This window comes from Marmota marmota, unplaced genomic scaffold, assembly GCF_001458135.2.
Source record: "Marmota marmota marmota unplaced genomic scaffold, marMar, whole genome shotgun sequence".
NCBI classification, from domain to species: domain Eukaryota; kingdom Metazoa; phylum Chordata; class Mammalia; order Rodentia; family Sciuridae; genus Marmota; species Marmota marmota.
In genome coordinates this window covers 20,799,438-20,804,610 of record NW_025999960.1, presented here as the reverse complement: position 1 = coordinate 20,804,610, position 5,173 = coordinate 20,799,438, and the positions used below count along the sequence as shown (strand labels likewise).

Here is a 5,173-nt window from a genome sequence, read left to right as displayed (position 1 = left end):
CAACTGAGGTCTCTTGCATCAGCTACCGGGGCGTGGCTACCAGAGGGCAAGCAAAATACACTGAGGGTTCTCAGCCCCACACTCCACAACCTTAGAGTCTGAGAAAGCAGGAAAAATCCTGAATATTGGAAAAATGATATTATAGAGTTAGAGGAGATACAGAAAAAAAAAGATTAAAAGTATCTGAGTCTATAGTACTTGCAGTATATAAATATACATTTTGGGAAGCCAGAGGAAGAAATGAAAGGATAAACAGAATATTTGGAGTAATAATGGTTAAATTTCCCCAATTTCATGAAAGACATTGATTTACATATTCAAGAGGCTCAATAAACTTCAGTTAGGATAAACTAAAGAAAACTACAAAGAGATACATTAAATTCTGATGTCTTGAGCCACCCAATTTCTGGTTTTTAATACAGCAGCACTTATAAATAAATGTATTTTCTTATAATTTCACTTTGGAAAGGTTTAGATTGATTTCCAATTATTTCCTTTTTTGACTTTTAGAATAATCATTTTCAGATAAATTTTGAATAAGATTATAAAATTTTGCTTCATTTATATTTAATGTCTACAACTACCCTCTATGTGTGTGTGTGTGTGTATATGTATATATATGTATATATATATATATATATTTGTTTTGGTCCTGGGAATTGAACCCAGGGGCACTTAACCACTGAGCCACATCCCCAGCCCTNGGGCCATCTCATATATCATGGAAGCCAGACTGAAATATACCTTCCCAGGGTCAGGAATTTGTTGAAAAAGCCTTTAGAATACCATAGGCTTTTACTTGTGGCAATTGTGTGAGCTTCATGAAAGCAGTAGTTGAAGATTAAGGCAGAGTTGTAAACAGCCTGACTTACATTGAAGGAGTCCCCTTTCTTTGAGTCAGGTCACAAGATCAGATTTCTACTTATTTTTTCCTTTTTTCCTTTTTTTTTAGGGGGCTGGAACACTACAGATGTTTAAAAAAAATTCTAAGGAGTCACTATCTGAGTACCGAGATGAAAAAATGGAGACCACTGTGATTGCACCTGATAATGGAAGGAGTCTTATAAAAACTAATAAAGTCTCTAAATCAATATGACTGCAGTCTTCAACAAACAACAGCAGGAAAACTCGGCAAGGGAAAAGAATTAAATTCTCAGAATAACCAAATTATAATATTAAAAATGTCCAGTTTTAAAAAAATAATAGTAACAGGCTTACAAAAAAATTTAAAAAGTATGGCCTAGTCAATGGGGTTTGGAAATGGGGAAGATACAAGAAAAAATTGTCAAGAATAGATCCTCAGAATGTGCAGACATTTGACATATTAAATAAGTACTTTATATCCAATGTGTTCAAAGAGCTGAATGTAACTATGGGCAAATATAGGAAGCAGTAAAATGAAAAATAAATAAATGAAAATAAATAAATAATGTATTTAACATTTCTTCCTTTGGTGTCCTGGAATCAAAGACTGGAGTGGCCTGAAATCAAAATTGGTTGAAATGGCTCTCAGCTTCCCTGCTCACCAATAAAAGGTAAGATAGAATGGGAAGTATGAACTATTGAAAACTATTAAAAACCAAAAAAATAAATAAATGAAAAATATCAACAAAGTGACAGACTACAACAGCAAATCAAACAGAAATTTCAATCTGCAAAGTACAGAGCTAAAAAAAACTTACAAAGGACTTCAAGAGCAGCTTTTAGTGCACATGAGAAAGAAGGGAAAATATTGAATGTAGGTAGGAAAATTGAAATTATGTAGTTAGAGGATACAGAAATAAAAAAGAACAGAGAAAAAGTATCTGAGACAATAGGACTTGCAGTGTATACGTTTTAGGAGGCCCAGAAGGATGAAAAAAAAGGGCAAAGAGATTATTTGGAGAATTAACTTGTTAAAATTCCTCAATTTGAAGAAGGACATGGATTTACATGTGCAAGAGGTTCAATAAATTCCAGTTAGGAAAATCTCAAAAAACTACAAAGAATAGGTTAAAATCCAACGTCTAGAGCCACCCAATTTCTGGTTCTCAATACAGCAGTACTTATAAATGAATGTGTTTTCTTACAATTTTACTCTGGAAAGGTTTACATTGGTTTTCAAATATTTCCATTTTTTGACTTTTAGAATAACCATCTTCAGATAAATTTTGAATAAGATTTTATAATTTTGTTTTATTTACCTTCAATATCTACCATTACCCTCTATGTATCTATATATCTGTATTAATTATGTATGATAGTATAAGGTTATCATTTATCATTTAATTTAACATTTACAAGCTTTGTTCACATTTCTCATTTTCTCTTTTGTGTTTTTGCTTGAATATTATAATCTTATAGAATATCTTATTTCATTTATTTATGAAGCATTTGCTACAATATGAAATTCATAGACAAAATAATAATAGAATTATAATTTTGTGTTGGTATTATGTATGTTGGATTAAATTAGCAATGACCAATTTGCTTTTTTAATAAAATCTTTGTTATCTATATATATCTATAACATATATATAATATATAATATATATATATATATATGAAATAGCCATATATATATATATATATATATATATGTACACACACACACACACACACACACACACATATATATATATATATATATATGGTTGTTATCTATAGGTAAAAAAAAAACATTGAAAACAGTTATTTAGAACAATATGTCATAAAAGAAAGATGGGAGGATGTACACTCCACACCACATATACTAAAATTCAATGACACAGAGAAGTTTAGTATAGTCCTTGTGAAAGTATGACATGCAATTTCATAAAGTGTTTAATTTTTTCATAAATAATTAAAAATGGCAGGAAATGATGATAATTTTTATAAAAACATTGAATGTCAATGGTCTCAACTCTTCAATTAAAAGACAGACTGGCAGATTGGATTAAAACAAGGCTCAATTATCTGGTGTTCATAATAAATTCACGTGACAGGAAAAGGTAGCCATAGGTTGAAATTGGAGGAGTGGAAAAAGATATGCCATGGAAAATGAAAGCAAGCAGGAGTAACTACCATCATAGCTGTAAAATCAGACATCAAGAAAAAATTAGAAGAGACAAGAAAGGTCACTTTATATTGGTTAAGTAAACTATCCAACAAGAAGCATATAACAATTGTAAATACTTCTGCCCAATACCTAATTACATAAAAGAAATAATACTTAAAGTCTCAGATACACTAAATACAATAATATTAGGTGATGTCACTATTTCAATCCAATTAATAGATAGTTTATTCAGACAAAAACTATTAACAACATTATTAAAAAATGGAACTAACAGACATCTATAGACTATTTCATCCCACAACAAATGAATTCACATTTTCTTAGCTGTACATGGAAACTTGTTCAAAATAGAACATATTTGGGGACACAAATCAAGTTTTATAAAATACAAAATTAGAGGTAATACCTTTTATCCTATCCTATCATAATAGGGTGAAATCTTAAATTGATAACAAAATAAAAAACAAACCATTTTAAGGTGTGGAGATTGAATAATACCATTTGGATGAGGAATGGGTCATATGAGAAATTAAAATAAAAAAATACTAATTCAAAACCAATAGAAAAGAGGAAATAATTAAATCAGAGACCAAATTAATAAAATATAAAATAAAAGTGAAGCTAATATCATCCTGATACCAAATCTAGATAAAGGTTTTAAAAAATACTGCATTAGATATGAGGTTCTATTTATATTCAGGCAATGGATTACTTTACCATTAAATTTTATTTGAAAACCATTTCTTTTTAAAAAAAAAAATATTTATTTATTTATTATTTATTTATTTAATTTGCATTACAATTCTTAATACACCATTATATCATAATTTATCATATCTCTGATTATATATAAGGTATGTTGAAACTAAATTGAAAAACATTTTTTGACAAAGTTCTTAAAGGATTGTTTGACCTGCTGATTTCTCAGGGTGTAAATAAAGGATTTAGCATTGGGGCAACAGAGGTATTGAGCACAGCAATGCCCTTGGCCAACGCTTTTCCTTCTTTGGCTGAAGATTTGACATACATGAAAATGCAGCTTCCATAAAAAATGGAGACAAAAATCATGTGTGAGGAGCAAGTGCTAAAGGCCTTTTTCCTTTGCTCAGCAGAGGGGATTCTCAAAGTTGTCTTAATGGTGTACACATAGTGAACTATCACTAATGTTAACGTTGAAATGAGAGTTAATATTACCAGGAGAAATGCCAAGAGCTTTAGGAAGGATGTGTCTGTGCAGGAGATCAGGAGCATAGGATAGGAGTCACAGGTGAAGTGGTCAATGATGTGGGAGTCATAGAAATCCAGTTGTAGTCCCATGATCACAGGTGGAAAGGTGGTGAGAAAGCTGGTCAGCCAAGAACCAAGGACAAGCAGAGTGCAGATCCTGCTGTTCATTTTTGTTGGGTAGTGCAGAGGCTTGCAGATAACCACATAACGGTCATAGGACATGGCAGTCAAAAGGAAAAATTCTGTTTCACCAAGCAGTACGAGGAAAAACATCTGGGCCACGCAAGAATTGTAGGAAATGGTCTTATCACCTTTTATGATGCTGACCAGGTATCTAGGAATAGAAACTGTTGTGAATGAGATTTCTAGGAAAGAGAAATTCCTAAGGAAGAAATACATGGGTGTTTTTAGGTGCAAGTCCACCAGAGTGAGGGTGATAATGTTAAGTTTCCAGTAATGCTCAGTATGTAGATGAAAAATAGAAAGAGAAAAATGAAAATATTTAGCTTTGGGTCTTCTGTTAATTCCAGAAGAATGAGCTCAGTTGCAGATATTTGATCTTTCATTTTTTTATTGTTCATTTCTTCCAAGTCTAAAAATGCAAATAAGGAACAATTCTTTAAGGTGGTTAGGACTACCTTTACATCACATCTCCTGAGTTGGGAAACACAAAAGGCATGTAAAAAAAAAAACCAATAAATTAACCATTAAGATATACTAATTTTAAAAAATACACATTAACCCCAACAAAATAATCTATGTTTGTTACCTGCTTTATACATCCCCAGCCATTTAATAGAAAGTTAGTCTGTTGATAGGTTTAATAAGAGTGTCTATATGAAAATTATACTTTTGGAATATGCCCTATTTCCTTTAAATATTTGACAATATGTGTGCAAAAAAAATTAT

The 5,173-nt window shown here is 31.1% G+C and overlaps 1 non-coding gene and 1 pseudogene across 1 annotated transcript; one reads left to right on the top strand and one right to left on the bottom strand.

Annotated features, from left to right (window-relative positions):
* Positions 1–2,710: 2,710 nt before the first annotated feature.
* Positions 2,711–2,813, top strand: LOC125616694. The gene has a single exon (XR_007347439.1). It is a non-coding gene; the product is annotated as a U6 spliceosomal RNA (small nuclear RNA).
* A 1,089-nt stretch (positions 2,814–3,902) lies between these two features.
* LOC107148773 lies at positions 3,903–4,830 on the bottom strand (annotated as a pseudogene).
* Between the last annotated feature and the right edge of the window lie 343 nt (positions 4,831–5,173).